The sequence below is a fragment of the Callorhinchus milii genome, unplaced genomic scaffold (assembly GCF_018977255.1).
Source record: "Callorhinchus milii isolate IMCB2004 unplaced genomic scaffold, IMCB_Cmil_1.0 Scaffold5, whole genome shotgun sequence".
Lineage (NCBI taxonomy): Eukaryota > Metazoa > Chordata > Chondrichthyes > Chimaeriformes > Callorhinchidae > Callorhinchus > Callorhinchus milii.
This window is the reverse complement of record NW_024704746.1, coordinates 16,044,944-16,065,677: the sequence shown is the minus strand read 5'-3', so window position 1 is coordinate 16,065,677 and position 20,734 is coordinate 16,044,944. Positions and strand designations below refer to the sequence as shown.

The 20,734-nt window shown below is 38.8% G+C and overlaps 1 protein-coding gene across 2 annotated transcripts in view; it reads right to left on the bottom strand.

Moving 5' to 3' along the window:
* Positions 1-20,368, bottom strand: part of adgrl2a (adhesion G protein-coupled receptor L2a) — a 258,264-nt gene extending 237,896 nt beyond the window's left edge. For both annotated transcript variants that reach the window (XM_042334875.1, XM_007887235.2), the window contains exons 1-2: positions 20,240-20,368; positions 20,047-20,158 (exon numbers count right to left, since the gene is read on the bottom strand). The gene's annotated coding sequence lies outside the window, so the exon portion shown is untranslated. The remainder of the gene's footprint in view (positions 1-20,046; positions 20,159-20,239) is intronic.
* Positions 20,369-20,734: the final 366 nt, after the last annotated feature.

Here is a 20,734-nt window from a genome sequence, read left to right as displayed (position 1 = left end):
ATACCATTGCACATTGGCAATTTTAGTACATTTCAGCACCATCTGAAGATCATTTTATTACCTCTCTTTGGGTACAGTACTGGCTTTTAGGACCCAACACAGTAAACAAACAGAAGTAATGCCCTGAAACAACACGTTCACTAATAAGTATAAAACAGTTTCCCCATTTATCAAAACAAAGGCTTTCTTGTACATCCACAAATGCGAAACAAAAATTCTTTCAAGCAACTCTATTCTGAGCATTATCCAGTGCGTGGAGTAGATCTCCAAGCTGTTTGTAGGGATGGTAGTTTTGCTTTCTTAGGTCTGGTTTATAATGGCAAAAAGAGGTTGAGTTCCTGTTGAAATCTGACCTTTGTTTCCCACTGTAACCTATACAAATATTTGTGTTCGGCATCAACATCAGAGCCAAGGAGACCCACCTCGAGGATATTTTCACCTTGGGAATGATCAAGACTGTTGGATACTTTCTAGTGTAAAAGATACCTTTTCGTCAGCCAGACTCATGACACATACCACAAATAATGTTGCCAGCTCAGCATTGCTTCTTAATGTTATTTTAGTATCTTAATATTAATCTATTCTGGATTGTTTAAAAAGTATTTCAGAATGACAAACTGATAATAATAATATAAGACTTGCCCACAAAATATACGGTCAATTCACTTTACAGTATATTCTGTGAAGCGTTTTGAGATGTCTTGTAGACGTAGTAAGGTGCTATATCAAATGCAAGGATTATTACTATCTGTCCAGCAACGCAAACAGGGGCCGGTTACTCCAGCCAGCCATGTACAATCCCGAATTCTGAGGCTGGATTACAATACTAGCTCACAGCATGGAGCACTGTGAGAATCAAAATCAAAAGCAAATCATCCTCACACTGCATGAATGAACGTGACCTTTCAGCTCCGATCATTTCAGAACTAGCACGGAGATGTCCTTTAATTTACTCGTATTCTTCCGTTCACACCCCTACACAATGTTATTTGGGTGCGTGAGCGGTTATGGACTGAAATAGTGTGCCGTCAACTTGCTTCGCAAAACAAAAGGGAGAGTTGCACATAAATTCTGCAGCTGAGATTAAAGGAACGAGCAAACATATCGACATGGCACCCAGCAACGTACTTATTTCAGAACACAAAGAAAACGGTTGGTAACCATTGGAAAAATAAACATACACTAAAGCTTGAAAATTAATGGGCATAAATTTAAATGTATTTTTAAAATCACATTTTTATCTGGGCAACTACCCAAAGACTGTTGCACATCTATTTATAATTATTTCTGGGACCACCGTGATGAACAGCTTTAGATAAATAATTCAACAGCACTAATCATTAGTCTATTTTCCAAAATCCTTATTTGTCTTGCTTTCAAGCATAGCAAATTTAACTTTAAGTGCAGCGAATGAAATTAATTAATACTCAATACCTCAATACTCTTTTTGAGGGAATGCTTCACTTTATTTTTCCAAATTATAATTTTCAAAGATTACCTTTTTACAGTTTAACACATTAAATTAATTTCTAAATGCAAATTGGATTCATGGTAAATTGATTCCAATTTTCTATGACAACAAACTCTTTCTTTGCTGTAGCATGAACAACATTTCAAGACGTATTAATTCCTAACAGTCAAGTCATGGCATTTGTTGTGCTAAAGCATATGTAGCTTGTGTTTATTCCGCAAGATAAGGATTAAAACATTATCTTGTTCTATCTAATAACAGGGTTTATGAGATTTGTCTGCTTCCATCCATTTTGTTATCTCTCCTGCTTCCACTAACGTAGAGCTCAACAAATGAGGCGATGTGTTTAAATGCTTCTGCCAAGATCTTCGCAAGTGGCCATAAGTAAGTGAAAGCACCAAGATCTCATTGATGCCTTAGTCAGCAAACAGCCATACACACCAGGAAAATCATATGTTTGAAGCCTGATTTGTACTGAGTTTGTTGTTTTTCATCATGGCAGCCATACCCCAATACAAGAGAAAAAAGAGTCAGGTTGTAAGGAGACAACCAGAGGAAGCTAAAATGACACAATGTTAACAAGGGGCAGCACGTCAGCTGTGATTCCTGTTCCCAACACATAACTGGCATTGCGTGAGGAAGGAGAGAAATCGATCTTCAGTGATTCCTGCTGGAAAGTACACAGGGGCAGACGTTGGGCAAGAATAGGCTTAGGTTTAGCTGTCCAACGATGAGCGGTTTGCGGTGGTTCACTGTCCAGGTTTGTTTTTCAAGGCATATCAAGGCACAAAAGAATTAGAGCACCTGTCAAACTGCACCCAGCATGAGTGACTGCTTTCAGGTGAGGGGGAAGATTGGTTTAAAAAAATACTCAAACTTGGGCAACTTAGTCGCTGGCAAGACCCTGCAAGACAACCATTTGATCATCAAAGGGCCTTTGCAATCATCAATAGATAGTTCATTCCCCAGAACATTTGTAAATCTGACACTATACATTTTGAATTTTATTATCTGCAGTTAACCATGAATTAAAATAGCTTGCAATCTAACTTGTGACTTCAAAATTCGACTTTAAAGAGTTGATCAGTGGACAGTGCAAATAACTCAATTATGCCTATTGAAATGTCATGTTAGGATTTGCTAAGTTCTCTACTTTCCAACTGATTTAAGAATCCCTCACAAGACAAATCATAAGCACCTCTGCATTTTATGCCTGGGTCACTATGCGATTACATCAGACACCCACACTCGTAACTGGGGGTGGGGGAGAATATATGGAAAAAATATGCTCAAAAAATCATCAATAAATGCAAATACCACCTGGCCATGTGCTTTACTGTGGAGTTAAGAACAGCCAGATTGATTCAAGAGGTTGATCTGTCAGACTTGCCTTCAATCAGCCAACCTAGCCTCAATTCCCTGGTGAAAAACACACATGAACACAATATTGCTTGAGCAACAGTTACAGCTATTTGTGCAAAATCACTGCTAAGTTACAGTATGGGCATTTCCTGCACAGGTACTTGACTGATATATTTTACACAGCTCCCATATTGTACTCCTGGGTCCTTTACTCAACTGCCTTCTCTAAAGCACAACATATGGGGCCCAATTTCCCACTTGGTGCTGTGCTACAAATGTTAGATGCGCTGGCGGCATTATCAGCTTCACTTGGCACTAGTGGAAAAGCAGTCCTTCAATTCACAACAGTGTTTCTCTCTTCCTCATGCAGATATACAAACAGCACAATACTAGTGCTGGGGTGACTGGCTTCAATGTACAATAAAAAAAAACTTCAGCAACAAGACTGAAAGTCCAGGAGCTGATAATACAGGGTGACCAAACAGTTGTGATACTATTACAATGTCCAATAAGTCTTAAAGAAATTATGATTTTTCTTAGATAATAGGGTAGCTTCACGACTTTTTGGTCACCTTGTATATGTATAATTACGGTAAATTATTCTGAAAAATGAACTCCGATTCTTTACCACAGACTAATTTCAATACCAGCAGAAAGTACTGCTCGAATCAGTTGAGAACTGCCCAGTGAAAATGTAGTCAATTGTTGCAGCATCATCAATTAGCATAGATATTTCTGCTAAGCTCCAAATAGTCTGTCCTACACATTCTCTCTTTCCCTGCATTGAAATCTCCTGCTCTAACTCATTCTTTCCCAGGACCTCAAAGCTGTGGAACTTTTACTTCCCTTTGTGTTCCCTTCCTCTTACAATCCACAGCCCATTATAACACAAGCTTGCCACAACTTGATCTGTATCATATTCTCTCTCTGAGCTTTTCAGTCTCCGTTGTGCCCTGCATTATAGGCCTTGGCCTTTCACTCAGCTTTCTCAATTCAAAAATAAAATGCATGAATCTTCATTCACTCCGCACAGAGAAAAAAATTAACCGGTTGTTTAAAACAAAATACTCCTAAACTAAGGGGGAAATTAAGGAATTTGTAAACAAAGCAGAAGCAAGATTGTGTGAAAACTTGCACCATCATTACTTAATAAAGGGAAAAAAATGTGAAATGATTAGTGGTTGCTTCAAAGAGAAGTGACTTGTAGAACTTTGTGTGAGATAAATCAGAGACAGAAAGAAAATGCAAACAATGTATTGTGTTGAAGCCAAGAGGACTGTGATCAAGGGAACAGGACAATTTGTCAGTTTTCACACGGTTAATCCCATTATCTCTGTAGAAGTGTGTTACAGCCAAGAATATGTTTACACAGAATTTTTGCTTTCCCATAATACGTTTTAAAGGTCATGTATGATCCCTGAAAGTAAGTGACACGTGACGGCTTTTCTGCAGTAATAAGCATACATCATTAAATAAATTCATAGCTCAACGAACCAATAAACTTTAATTATCATTTCCTGCTTGGGTGACCAGGTTGTATATTTATTCTGGATGAATAAAGCATTGGGGTTGGAAGCGTCTGATTTTGCCTTTCCTTTAATTTCCTAATTGTATTCATGAACATTTTTGTATTAAAAAAATATTTTCTTGAATGGATACCAAGTAAATGTACAGGTTATTTAAAAAATATGATAGCAAGTGAAATGGGACTACAGCCATCACTTTTTATTGTTGGTAAAAGAATATAGGTCTGTATTTCAATGTTATTATTGGGATTATCAATGGTCTATTCTGAACATTTTACTGCATGTCAGAAATTTAAAACCTTTATTATTGCAAGCTGCAACTGCTTGTTCGCAGAACTGTACATCTGTGTTCTAAGCATTAGGCTTAAGGCAGTTATTGTAATTTTTTTATTAGCGTTTTGTGGAGCCTTCAATTAAAATCATCATATTCAGATTTACCCAGGCTGGCTGATGCCAATATCTTTACATTCCTGCAAAATGCCAGATAATATATTACAAGTAAAAAGGGGCAATAAGGTACAATTGATGTCTCTATCTTAGAATGGCAGCTGCGTGTCATTATACTCCAAAAGGGAACAGGCAAGCCAGAGTCAGGTATGATGAAGGAAACATTGTCCCATTGTGGTGTTCTGAACTTCTCTGTGTTACTAATCTGCTTTTACACCAATCAATGTTGCTTTGTCATAATAATTAGCTTCACACTAATCAAGAAAGAAGTACTGTAGAGAGATACAAGCAGGGTGCAAAGTGTATGCTTCATCCATTGCCTCCGTATCTCAAGAGGTCCCAATATCAGCTAATTATCTCCTGGTAATAAAACTAAAACCATATCATTCATTCTTGCATATTGAAATAATAGTTTATAATTAAGCAATACACTGAAGAAAGTGGTATTGACATCTCTGCCCCATGGCATTTCTTAGTTCACCAGAGTTCGTTGCATATGAACATTGAGAATGTGATGTTACTGCTATGTTGAGTGTTAAAGTCTCCCCCACCCCTAGCCATCTATCCCTCCTCTCCTCCCGTCAAGGCATTTGACTCCATTTCCTTTCGACTGAGATACAGATAAACAGCCACCACCCTCAGAGGCATTACTTGTAAGTGAGCTGGCTATATGAGTCCATGGGGGGAACAACCAAGCTAGTCCTTTTCCCCAACAAGGGACAAACACACACATCATGTTGTTGTGTCTGGATTGTGATCAAGAGAGGCAAGTCAAGCTAAATTTCTCCTCCTAAACCCAGAGGCCAATTGTTATATTCCAGTGCCATCCAACTTAGATGAGCCACATTTTGAGGGGGCAGGATGGTCAACTGTACTCACAATAAAGAAATAAAGCTATGACTTGGTTAAATTCACCTTATTATTGTTTAATGTGATTCAGAAAAAAATGGCAACTGCAAGACTGAGCAAAAGAAACAAAGGAAGGTGAGACAGCATTGCAAAGACTTAAACCTCAACTAAAATGTTAAGTTTCAATTTTCAGATGCTGACTTATTTGTTGTGTATTTTCAGTTTTTATTTACATGACTTTCCATTTTTGCAGGAAGAAAACATATCGACAAATACATTTTCCAACGTTTTCCAGCTGTAAGAGCAGTAACTGAGAAGGTCATGTAATAGGAATGCAGTAAAGTCCATCTATGCAGTAGGACGCATGTAATAATAGGTCCATTATTCTGAATTCAGCTGAAGTAAAGACAATATGAACTATTAAAACTTCAAAAGTTCATTATTCCATATACAATACAGAAACTTAAAACCCAGTGTATTTCTACCCAAGAAATATTCTCTCCTCCTGTTGTATGACATTGATATCAAAGTGCTTTTGTCAAATTTATTGTAAAGAGTAAATCAGTCTGCTATGTCAGATGGACAGTTAAGCCTGATCTGATGAAAAACTTCCATCTGCTTAATTGCAGCTAAAATGCAATGGTGAGTTTTAAGAGACAACAATGAGAGATATTAAATTTGTACAGTAAGGCATTAAACTATTCCAACAATGATTTAATTGGATATTCAGAAAATAAATGTGCTAAGAGCTGTAAAGCAACCCTTAGTTCTGATAACTCTCAAACGTGTTGTGACACTCTCACATATGTTAATCGCATAGACACAGACACACCAATGGAAACAGCAGAAACCACAGGATCTCACAGGAACAAATAGTCTTGTAATATACTTCTTCCAGTCTCAGTTTTAATATTCACAATTGTTTATTTCACTGAGACTCGGGTATGTGCTCAAGCACAGCACACCACCATGTTCTGAGATGTCTTTGAACAGCAGTGAAACCCTGGGAACTAATGTATTCTACACATGAAGATTTGAACTGTCTATACTGTCCAGTCAAAGTATGCAAGTATCCAAGAAGTTCCAAAATAAGCATATTTTAGCAAGTCACAGTGCTAGTCATGACCATATTTTGTTCTGGAAAAATAAAAACTAATTGGTGTTGCTGAACTCATTTTAAGAGCAAGTGGAACAAATTGTGAGTTTATGTCATGTCGTGATTATGATAAGACACCAAAATAATTTAAAGCTACAAAAGGGGATGAGTTACCTATCCTAATAATTCATAATGAGCCCATACACATCCTGGGAATTCTCCAATTTTGTTTTTGGAATAGCTTGAAGCAGAAAGCATCAATGTGCTTAAGAGGAAACTTGATATAAAGGAAGAATAAAATAGAGGGGTTTAGGACGGATGGAAGCTCATGTGGAGTATAAACACTGACGGTTTCCATGGTGTAACCCTGTGTATAATTCTATGTAAAAGCAGCCTTGGAAATCAGTCTGGTTCATTTCAGGCTCAATCTCCTTCTGGTCAATAGTCTACATTCTGTAATCATGTTCATTGGTTTTTAATTCCATAACTAAGGGCATCTGCAATCCTTCTGTACAACTGCGTTTACAATACAATATACATATACTGTATACATAGCACTTTTCACATCTTAAAGCTCTTCACAGTGCCAGATGGGGAATGGGTGTCAAAGAGGATGGGAGGTCAAAGATGACTGAAAGCACAGCCAAAGAGGTAAGCCTTAAGGAGGGCAAATGTTTGCACAACTCGCAAATTAGTCACTCTCTTCCCCCTACTCCCACGATGTCCATCCCATTGTTACTTTGTCTTGTATACTGGAATATCTCTTCATGTAAGCAGCTCACCCTCATCAATATAACCATTGCTTTCAAGTGAAGACTTGATCAAAAAAACATAAATTTGAAGAATCTCTTCCCAAGTGTTAAGGAGATTGATTTTAAACTTAAGGGAATCAAAGGTGAAATGTGTGAATTACTTGAAAAATTGTACTTACCCTAATTATATGGCGCACTTTACCACCAGCTGGGGATGCTTTGGATAGATGACTGGAATGTAATCATTTGCTGGCTCCAACAGCCTTTGGTTCTTACTTACTGCTTGTTTGTGAACTAGCATTCTGGTCCAAAATACTAAGACGGGAGAGGCTGTTAACCCATTTGATCTTTTACTGTGCATTTTTCAAAGGGCAGATTTCACAGATTGGGGGGCGGATAATAGGACACAGAGTTTCTCAACAGCATATGTCAATTTCCCAGATACATGCTACAATCTGTACTCCTGAACTGTAGACCTAGTCTCTCGCCAAACAACCCTTATGTTAGATGTAGCAATGCAACACAGCAATTTACTGTATTAATAACACCACTCGAGACAATAAACTTAACAGTCTCTGCTCACTGAACGACATGCCAAAGATCTCCAAACCATGTTAAATTAAAATCCATTCTGGGACATAAACACAAATATACCAAAATCATCACGAATATACCACAAGGAGCAAGGGAGTGAAAAAAAACTGTATTAACAGTATTGGCCTCTCAAAGAAGCTCAAATATATCATATTGAGTGAAAAATCATACTTTAAGTCTTAAGGACCTTTTACTCAGTTATAACAATAACTATTCCTGTTTGTTGACTAACTCAGTAACATTGACATTCTCTGGGGCTGCTTATGGAAAATTGCATTTCTGTAATTTATTATGTTATTAGTTCAATTGTTATTTTTCACCATTGCAGCATTAGTCCAAAAATAAACCAACATTTATTGAAGCAGATTTGATGAACAATCCTGCTGTGGTCCTCATGGGAATGGAAATGCCTCTTTTAAAAGTTGAAACACAATGCCAATTTACAATACCAAAGAGTTGTCATCAATTTACTTTCTGATAAAAAAATTCTGCTTCAAATGTATTGTAGTACACAAAGCTAACCATATCTTACAATTATTTATCGTTTTCTTCAAATAAAAACGACAGTGTAACATGCAAATACCAGGGATCAATTTCAGCTGTTAAAGATCATGAAGAATGGTCCATTAAACATCTTTGCCCTCTGACAAATAACAGCATTTGTGTTTGGTTACAGAATATATCAAATGGACAGAGATGCAATATTATTATCACCTTGTTGACTACTTGTATAAATTGATTAATCAGGCTGTGCCCCGCAGATTAACACATTATTCTGACTGGTTGCAGATGAAGATGTTGCAGCAAACTGCTAAAATGCACAGCTCTTTAATAGGAACAATATTAACATTAGGTCAGACCTAGTGAAAATAATATACTACTCACTACACCTCTCATACAATCTTTTCAATCAAAGGACCCAAACTGCAGAATGAGAAATGTTTATCATTATTAGAATATGTTGCAATGCTTTTTAAAATCAGTGTAATAACCATCCTGAAATGGACAAAGCTCAATTGACTTCACCCGTCTGAATACTACAATGACATCTGTGTACTGGAGCTCAAGATGTGAGCAACTTTGATTAAAAAAAACATCCTTTGCCTTAGGAAATATGACTAGAGCTGGTCAGGGAACTCATTCAAGGAAAAGCATAAATGGGACCAGATTTTATTTTTAAAGTAAAGGCAGAAAAAGCACATCTGTATAACTTTATATAATTGTTCGTTTTCTCCATTTTGTCTGAAAGATTGGAAATTGATTTTTATTTTTTCTGATTTTTGCTGCATGATTTTGGCGATTGTTTTTAATTGAATTTTTTTCCTGCTTTTATCGATAATCTCGACGACATTGTTAGCACATGGGAGGACACAGAACAAGTACAAATTGACAAATTTCTATAATAATTTATGGGGCAACCATGGTTCTGTCAACCGACTCAGTCCGTTACCCATAGATCCCTCTCCACCCCCCTCAGAATTAAAAGTCTGTTTACTGTGTTTATTGGACACCTGTTGAGATTGGATTGCATGCCAGGAAGAAATCACAGACCAGCCCCCCACCCCTCAGGCCCCCTGTGTTCCCTCAGGAAAAGCCTATGTTTCAGACACCCCATTTTGAGTTATTCTCGCTATAAGGCCATGTTTTTAGGCTCATTCCTCCCACCCACTCACCCCACTACATACTATTTCTGAAGCTCAAACCATGTTTTAATTTATGTTTTATCTTTAATTTCTATTGATGAAATTGCATTTGCGGTAGAACATCACAGACAACAATGAACTTTGTTGAATCCAGTCAAGATGAATTATCTGCATCAAAAGTATGAACAAAATACTAAACAAAATGCTAAATAAACTAGATTATTTATAATTTCAGGACATTTATACTAGACTTAGTGTGAACCAAATAAGCATTTGGAGTTACTGAGATATTAGGTTTTGTTTCCAGAAGGCTAATCAGTGGGACAGATTGTTTAGATATATTTATTTTCAAACCAAAATGTCTGATCATAGGAAGGAACTTACTGAGTTAGATAACAAGTCCAAAACACACTATCTGTACCACATTGTTAAATTGACAAGTTATAGTTGGATTGACAAACAATTCTCAGCATGCCCTCTTCTAACAAGCACCCACTCTCACTTATTAACGTTGGGCAAACCTTTCTTCACTTTTACTGAGGTGACAATCTGGTGCTCCTAAAGAGACAGCAACATAAATCTCTCGCTCGTCAGGATTCCAGTGTGAACGGAAAAAGTAGAACAACATTACACTTTTTTGTCGAAACATTGACTTGCTTTCCTTTCCCCATAGATGCTGCCTGACCTGCTGAGTGTTCCCAGCGACTTCTGTTTTTATTACGCTTTTTATTTCGTTCAGAAGATATTGGTAAAGGATTAAACCTGTGTGGTTCACTGATTGTCCAGTCGGTATAAAGAAATCGAGGAATATTAATCTGCTTAATGATCTACAACAGAAAAGCTGGACAGACTGCAAATTGAAAAGGAAATGTCTTATTTAAAGGATTACAGGACTACCTTTGCATTTAAAATAATTGCAGAAAAGCATCTGTTTGCATCTCATAGTGATGGCAAAAGCTAATCTTCAATATTGAAGAGAAAAGCGACAAAAAACAACAAAAATCCATCCAGCATATAATTGATTCCAGATAAAATGTACCTGATTCAAAGCTAATTCTAATCAAAGCCCTGAATTCCAACTACATTAAATCACATTTCATCCCCTTCAGCAGATAGAAGTCCTGAGCCAGGCACAATGCTTAAATGTATAATTCAGAACTGAAACACTTTCCCAATTACTTGTGTTTGAATTCCTCAGTACACTGAGTATATGTGTAGGGCATGACAAGTTATCTTTCACAGTCTAACAAAAGACCATTTTCTATAAAGGAGTGTTAACATAGATTCCATTGTAAAGCATGAGCAATTAAATGGATTTAGCTACAAATGTGACTAATTGGTCATCTTTTTAATAAAGTAATCTTTTGAAATCTTGACCCAAGAATAGTCTTGATCTAAGCTTCACATTTCCCAGCAAACAAGACATCCATTATTAGAATGGAACTCCATGCAAGCAGAACTATTGAAAGGAAATTTTGAAGTCTGTTATACATATTCAAATAGCAAGGTGCCTTAAGGACATCATTCTCCGAAATAGTGGAACATATTTTTGAATAAAAGTTCATTTTTAAGCTTTTGGCTGGGATAGGTTTCCCACCCCCCTTCTGCCCCCTCCTAAAGACACAAACATACACTGGGAGCACAGTTCCACAGACTCATATTGGGAGCCTTGATAATGAGTGTTGACAGATTATTCGTCTGCAGAGCATGTTGCAGCTTAGCCTGATCCAATCATTATCAGATATCTACACAGAAATAAACAATCTCATGTCTGAGTCAGAAGGTTTGGGATTCAATACAATAAAACTTTACATTTATAGAGTGCCTTTCATATCAGGAGGACATCCCAAAGTGATCAAGCCCCATGTTGAACTTTGAACTCAAATAGTCTAAGATGACACTCCAATGCAGTGCTGGGGCTGCTGCCATTGTGCAGAAATCATCTTTCAGGTGAGACAATAAACCAAGGTTCCGTAGGCCTTTTCAGGTGGATGTTAAATGTCTGAAGACCCTATTGGTCATTCACTTCTTGGTTGTTTGTGGGACGTTGAAGCGTGCAATGTAAATGTGGATCCCTGACTGTCCAGCGCTTTGGGACGTCCTCCTGATGTAAAGGTGCTATACAAATGTAATTTGTGGTTGTAAATCATGTGAAGCACTTTGAGACAGTCTCCTGAATGAAAGATGTATCAAATGCAAGGATTATTTAAATCCACTGAATGATCTCATTTAACTGATTTCCTATTTGCTGTATTCATGTTACCATTTCATAGATATAAAGTTTTGGTTCTGCCCAAGTTTCACACTAAATATCTTCCATGCACCTGTTTGCTAAATGAATGAGTTGTTACTGTAGCCTGGCTTCAGTTTGGTGGTATTTTAATATATAGAACAACATCCCGCTGTGAGTAATTTGGACTGTGTTAATTTGGGTGTATCAATGGGAGAGAGGGCTTAGTTCAAATTATTTTTATTAAATTCTCAAGTACAAAGCATATAAGCTGTGAGTATTTATAAAAGGAGAAGTGGCCCAAATTAAAATCCTCCGCTAATTGCTGGAAAGATGTAAAAATCCTGCTGTTAAAGACATGTTGAAATCAGCCTGCAACAGCCTGGTGCCAGGCATGAAAATTTGACATGGGCCAATTGTTTGGGAAGGTCTGTGACTACTCTGATAGAGGAAGTTGAGGAGAGTGCATGGGGGATACTATTTTGTCTGTATTCACTTACATTTTTATGGTTTTTCTCACTGAGCCCATGGGCAAAGCAGAGGAAATCAGGATCTCGGCTGCAATGATGGCTTAGAACAAAAACGTTAAGATGTGGGCATAAAATGAGAAGGGGGAAAATGCATATTTGCCAGAGAGGGGGTAAAGGGTGGGGGAGAGATCGAGAAGTGGTAAGGAAGTTGAGAGTTCGAGGGATTTCATGAAAATTGCTGTGTTTATGCTATTTTCACTACAGAGATCAGATTCAGTCTGAATCACTATGACCCAGCCTCAACTCAATCTCTCAGGGTTTATACTGAGAGCTGCCTAGAAAAAAGTCAATTCGCCAAGTGAGATTAAATTACCAGCTCAACAGATGCAGGAATTTTCCATTCCAGCAAAAAAAAAGTGGACGATTTGCATCATGTTTATATCAGGTTCACAGCTCAGGCCAACCCATAGGCCAAAATGGAGGAGCTTTTTTTATTCTAAACTGATTGGAATAAATAAACGTAATTCCACCAACATTTGGTCACAAATTGGAATTCCGTTGTAAACGTGCTGCCCAAGGGCAAGAGAGAAAGGGAGGGAAATAGAGGCCAGAATGCGGGGGAAGCTTAGGCCAGGAAGAAGAGAGCTGGAGCTACACTGTGAGTAAGGGAGAAGAGTGGTCCATGCTGTGAGGGAGAATAAGAGGACACAAAGAAAAAGACCAAGAAAAGAGCTGGGACTGAAAGCTCCAGGGAAAGCTGTGATATGTACGCACGTGTGATTGAGTGAGTGTGAATTACAGAGAGAGACGAAGATATGATGAGGCAAGCCAACAAAACTAATACTGCACATTCACAAAAGTTTTATTTTTTAAAACAAATTTACGTCAGTTCTGAGAAATCAGGCTCTTCTTGAGTATTCAACATATGTTTTTGGGCAACAAAATACATTTTGAAAGACATTTATGTCAATTATTTGTGCTGCTTACACCAAAGATAAACGGTCCAGATGAAATGATAATTGCAAAATGTTTCCCTCTTTCCCCCATCCCCCTACACATACACACACTGGTGGTGGCTGGAAAGGTTTCACAACTCTCTGGATGCAAGGGCTACAAACACTGAACTTGTAGCTTAAAGCTTCGCCTTCTCAAAACTAAGCAATTCAAAGAAGTACAAGAAAGGAGAAAGAAAGTAATCAGAAGCAGTTTGGCTGTGCACACTTCCAGCAGCACTGACCTTAAAGCCATAAACTGCTTCCTCCCTGTAAAACTCACTACCTCCCAAACCACAATTTGTTTGCTTCCTCACATCTTGTTGCCTCAAAGCTGTACATCAGCTGTCTTGCTCAATCACTGGATCCAAACCTTTCTGAAGGCACATTTGGTCTGTTGCAGAAGTGAGAAAATTGGTGGAAAACGTTTTCACAGCTAGAGTTCAATAAGTGCACGTTGTCTGATAGAAGCTCGCAACTAATGGCTGCCTGTTAGATTCCGCTTTGAATGTGAACTGTAGGGGGTCGCCAGCCCAACATCTCTTAAATAAATTACCTTTGTTCTTAAAGGCCATTCTCCTTTGAGGTCTGCACTCCAAATCACCACAAGCTACTTCTGAACATTCATCATTAATAGTTTAAAAATGGCAATTATTTCCCAGTAACCATTTTAGGCACATCATGGCATGTTCTATATTTTACAGACAATATTAAAGACCCAAGTACAAAATTGGATTTTGAATGAATCTGGCAAAAATGTACATTAAATGTGACATTTAATATTTCAGAAACCTGAATTCAATTAATCTGAGCAAATTTTCCTAAATTTCTTGCAGAAGAAAAAGTATTATGTGGACATTCCTGCCATATTTAGACTCTAGGAGGGTATTTACCTTGCAATACTATTTACTTTAACGATTTACTTTCACTGAATTGCTCGCTGGATGCACTTGATGGCAGAATTGGTACAGAGAGATTCAGTTTGTGTCAATATATGGTATTAAATAATAATCGTAATCCTCTCTCTCTCACTGGCATTTCATGTTGCTCCTTATCACGTCTTCAAGACATCTCAAAGTGCTTCACAGAATATACTGTAAAGTGAATTGACTGTATATTTTGTGGAAGAAATACAGCAGCCAATTGCGCACAGCAGTGTCCCACAAACAGTCATGGATTGAGTGACCAAATTATTACTTTTTTAAAAAAATGGATTATTACCCCGGAAAAGCAATCCGCCAATCGACTAAAAACCAGGTTCCTACTTACTACTCAGTAAACATAGGCTTGTGGAGTCAGGAAACCTGCCCAACGTTTCGCCCTACCCGGGAATTTTACCCAGGTCCTCTCACTTGAGAGGCGAGTGCTCTAACCACTAAGTTACAGGACTCCATGATGGTCATAAAGTACAATACTAATTTAAATTTATTTAGTGCCTTTCACATCGGGAGGATGTCCCAGGGCCCTGGACAGTCCAGGGTTTGCATCGAAACTGAGGGTGGTGGCAGGGATTTAAAGCAAATAATCCATGCTACGTTTACCATCATCTCAACAGCTAGAAATCTCCACAGGTGATCCACAGGGTGACTAGAATAGATTTTTAATTTTAGAAGGAATGACATGAGGGTAACTGGGAAAGGACAGATGTATCATGGCCTTGATCCTAGCTTTTGGTGAGAGCACAGAACAACTTGGCAAGATAATATTTGGCAAGTTACAGATTTTTCATAGCATAATGCAGGATTCAGCAAGTCAGGTTCAGCCTAGTGCTGTTCCAACTATAATCTAGTAGAGGATAGAAAACCTGTGCAGGAAATGCTTGGCATGGAGTCAGCCATGTTTAGTGTATCACTGGGTTTGCTTTCAACAGTGATTTGGTTGTAGCGGAGAGTTAACTTTGCAATAGATAAGTTCATTAACAATGAATGAGATAGCCTTCTTCAAAATAGCCAGCCGATCGAAGAAGACGAGAAGCAGTGGGACACAGAAACAAGAGTGGGAGAAATCACATTTCTCTGAGCGACTCTTGCACAAGAATTCTGAAATGTGAAGCACCTATATATCATTCCCTTACACATTTGCCTACAGAATACAGTGCTACACTTAACAGTCAATCCTGTGAAGCGCTTTGAGGCATCTTCCTGAAGTGAAAGGCGCTATATCAAATGCCAGGATTATTTTTCTCTATGCCTATGTATTAGTGGGTAGTTCAGCAGCTCACCAGAGAACACACACAAGGTCTGGCTGCTACTTGAAGGCTGTAAAAACGTCAAGTTACACTTTACCTTCGTGCTGGCCATCGAAACGGCTGAAGAGAGGGGGTCTGAAAGAAATTTGCTCTGAGACGAAAATAGTGAGACACAGTGTAAATATATCCAGTTCCTATTCACAGATACCAAGACGTTTACTTCACGTGACTTTCAGACATCTCAAAAAGAGGAATCACCCCACCCCCCACCACACAAGAATATAATCAATGTAGGTCACAGTGACATTTGAGATCTGACAACGATTGTGCTCAAATGATTGCTAATTCCACAGATCAAAATGAAATGATATTTACAAAATGTGAACAAAAGCCATTACAAGTGACAAAGAGCTTTCAAATGGCGTTTTCGATATCTCTATGGGGTGCTTGATTCAATCTCTGCCTCCTGGAAGATTTGACAGTAACAAATATCAAATCAAACCGTAGTGGATGATGCTTGAGAAGGCGAGTGTTTCCTGTTACACCAGCTACAGATTCAGCCCCCATTTGACTGTTGAATCCTTTTTTAAGGTAACCAGCTAGTATGAAGCATTCAAATTGGATTTCAGATCCCACTGAAGGAAAATTCCAAATAGGCTTCAGTCAGAATAGTTCAGATTTAGGTCAGTCTTCAGACACGGTGCACTTTCCTTGCAATCAGCCTTCTCTAACACTGAGCGGAAAATTATGGGACATGATTAAAGACAACGAAAATAAACAGATATAAACAGTATAACAGTTCCTTTTCTGTTCAGACCCTGTTGTTACTCATTTCACTCAAAGAAGATGACTCCCTCCAACAGTATCACATAACATTTTAGTAATGATTGATTTGAGAACACACACCACTTTCTTTATTCATTACAGTTTTTACTCTGTTTCAATTCCTATCGCAGTCTTGAGAGACTTGTATTATTGTGTGTAAGAAAAGGGTGGGGAAAATGTGGAACAGGGAGAGTGGCATTTTGGCAACAGGCAGATGTAGTCTAGGCATGTTACTATGCCAGCAGCATCCCCACACTGAGCGGTGTTGTGTTAGTTATCACCCCTGTGCAAGATAGCACTTTCAGTAAAGAAATCAAAAGCCTTCAGCATGAGAATGTCACCACAGGATGCTTGAAAGCTGACACTCTCCTTCCCCCACAATGCAGAGGCCATAACTCAACACCTTCATTTAATTTTCTGTTAGAAATCAACTGTCTTATAAATATGTAGATTAACCCTAACCACCGCTAACGGGGAGGGGGGTGCGGAAATCAACAGGATTATCATCAAACTACTGCTTGCTTCCAATTTCTCCACAGACAGGGCTGGCCTCTATATCCTCTCAGCAATTTACTGCCAGAGGTGTTGGATTCCAGGCAGACATAAATAGAATGAATGAGTGGCAGCTGAACTCTTATCTACTTCTCATCAGCCAGCAACAGGCGGACAGGACAGTGTGAGCATGGTGGGTCTGAGCAATGACATCCTTCACATTAGTGAACTCCAAGGCCGAAATTGCCCCGAGACACAATGTGTTACCTTGGGGGTGATTATGGATTGATATGGAGGCCCCAAACTGCCAAAAGTCACAGTACAAAATCAACGACAATGTGAATTTTCAATGTTTACTTACTAAGAAAAAAAATCCATCTGCCCCTACAAGATTCCCCTGCAAGACATGAACTATGCTATTAAACTAAATTGGTTTGTATCCACTTTGGATTTTTAACTATCGATGGCCGTTCTTCCCACTTAAATTATCTAACCTCAGGATTCTCACTTCTGCAACCCTCACATAGATCCCATTACTGTCTTAGACACAATGCAGAGACCACATAACAGAACACCTTCATTTAATTTCTGTTAGAAATCAACTACTTAATAATTTGTAGATTAATGCTAAAGAGTGTTTTGAAGAGAGGGGGAAAGCAACAGGATTACCATCAAACTACTGCTCGACACAATGACACAATCAAGAGGTTTGCTGCTTGCAGACAGGGAAGCAGAATAACCCCATTCACCCGCTCACACATTCCAGCAGAGGGACACTGGACGGAGATCAGGAGTGGGAATTCTGGCTGATTCAGGGATGCTGAAGCCAAGCACAGTGCCCCCCTTGCACTTCCAGCTGAGCTGGGCACAGCTAAATGGGCACAGACCTGGGGCTTTGCTGCTTTCTGTGGTTCAGTTTCACACTGAACTGGCAGTGGCTTCACTGACTATTATCTATTTTAAATCAAACAGGCAGGTGTATTTGCTCCCCAATAACTTACATTATTAAATCTTAGTGGATGAAATGTGAAGAGGTATCGAAACAGGGTTTGATTCTGGACCTTTTCTGAGTTAGTTAATCTGAGCCATAACTGTGAGAGTCTACGTGGGAGGAGAACATGATTTAGGGTACTTGATCATGATCCAGTAGTCATTGTTGGGAGATCAGGCAAGGATTGTATTGAGCTTGGCTCGGTCTACCTTATAGTCAATGGCACTCACTGTCCACATTCCGAAAGTTCACTTGGGTAAAGGGAATAGAGAATCATCAGCATATGTGGAACTGTAGCCAACATGAGTTACTGCATTCTGGGGTGGGGTAAGAGGCACTATAATTAAATGTGAAGTTCTGTCAAGATTATTTCAAGCTCTCCCCTCCCACTCTCACACTCTCCGTTTCAACTACTGAGATTGTGAAGAAAGTTCTGGAATCAGGAACATTTATCTGCTCCACATATGTTCCACCCAATGCTTAGAGAGGAAACTTCAGTCATTCTGCTGCATTTGGACGCCAGTGCTGCGAAAAACCTTAACCACTTTATTGCTGAAATATTCTTCTTGCACGTGCAGCAATAACTTGAAGGGGTTGCTTGGTTGTGAAGCATCTGTGTCTCACAAATCAGAACCTTCTGCTTGTAACACTATTCAGACATCATGACGTAAAGGTGGTTACATCATCAGTAAATGGTGCTTGAAGAATAGCCAGCCCTCTCTAGACTCAGTTACTGAGAACGGCAGCCGAAAGTATCCATGGGCCTCGCTGGTAACAATTATAGTAACGTATACCAGATTCGAGCATATTACATCCATATTTTAACGATTATTTGTTTTGCATGGTATCCAATTGAAATAACTGAACTGTAAACATCTCAATGAACCTGTCAAAGGTCAAGAGACTCTTTAGTGGTTTTATATTAAAAAGAATCCTTCCAGATATTAAAACATGAAAGCAATCAAAATTATTTCCATACTGAGGTAGGCCGCTTTCATGCAAAACACCACAAGACTCGTTTCATTTTCAACCACCTTTGATGTAGCATTCTTATTCTCTGCATACTAATAGGCTCGTTAGCCCATAGAGAAACAGAAATAGTATATCTACATTCTCTGTACACTACTATGGAGTGTACTGCGGACGATGGAACAATCCACTGCCATGTTCAGCACTTGCACACATTTTTTTAATGGCCACATAACTGCAGATGTGTTTAAACTACTTAAGAAAGTGACTGAAGACTGACACATTACTTCTGCACCAAAATCAAAATGTAAAAACTGCAGAGGTTTCATTTTGTTCAAAGAAGGCAACAAACAACAAAGGGAGACGTAATCTTGTGCTCCACATCTTAAAAGTCGTGTAGGTATATATAAAAACCAAGCACAATCTCGTATGATGTGATAGACATTTAAGTATGACAGGATAGAAATTTTACGAGTCTTTGAAAGGTTTCAATGGGCAATCATTCAGCGGAGTTTAAAGAAAAGTAATAATGTCTAATACTTCTACTTGATGCTGAAGGTTTTACCCTTGCCCTGTTTAACATCATTCGTCACCTATGAAATGTAAACACTTTAACTGCCCGTAGCTGTACCGCTGCGCTGGACTAACTATAAAGAAAATCCAGCAACATTTATTCTGTTTTTATATTGTTTCTCAAACACGCTCCTTTGGTATTAACATCGCTCACTGGTCCCTCGGCGAAGAGAGTTTCATTCTTAATTACAATATTAAAAACTTGTAAAGTATACAGAGCTAATCATTCTTTAATGCCATAAGTAATGATTAGCAGGTAGCAGCTGGATTGCCATGTAATTACCATATATATGAAAGAACGGTCTTCAGTGTTCTGCCTTAGCAGATCCCAGTGCTTAACAGAACACCTTTTTATTTAAGTTAACTTCATAATTACATGTAAGCTCCCGGAATAGGGGGGGGGGGAAACAAGAGTTGGAAAAGACATACTTGGAAACCAGACAGTTTTTTTTCTCTCCATTTTTCACATCTCAACAGAGCCTGTCCAGCACTGCCAGAGAAGAACATTTATAGAAACAAACTGTAATGAAGTTGAATCTCTAATGAATAGATAGACGTCAGAAGCACTGGACCTACCTTTAAAAGACAGCAAGCAGGAATCTAGATCCTCAAAAGGAAAGCTGAAAGGAAAGGCGACCCAGTGGAAGTGTAGGAAATTCAGCGTTCAGTCACTGTGTGACCTGCCGTCCTGCAATAGAAGAAACAGAATGGGAGGACTGGTGAACGACTGACCTCCTGAAGCTAAGGCCTCTTTGTGAATCAAACATACCCCATTTGTGCAGCCTAGTCACAGTGATTTGCATTGATTATCTCCACTTGAATAGATATATTTGAATTAATCTCTAGCACAGTTGCCAGAGCGAGGAGTGAATGCAAAGCGTGGACTGGAGTAGCGGGGTCTGCCAGATCCGGAATGGTTTAGAAGAGGAGCTGCTGCAGCACTCTGTTCATACCACACCAGGGAGATCAGCAACAGCAACCCCTCCCACACCCCCCCCCCCCCCCCCACACACCCCCCAAAAATAAAGACAATCTGTATGGAAATACGCAGCACGTTTTTCATTCATTATCTCACCGGTTGTTGCAAATGGGACTGCTTTTTTTTTTGGGGGGGGGGGGCACACAAAAAAAATAAGATGTTTGGCGTCATTCACACCTTTGATCAGAATGAATGAAACCACACATTGAGAGAATGACTGTATTATTTTGTGGTGTGTGATTAATGCACTCTCCCTTCAGCCCCCCACCCACTGTCGCAGATTTT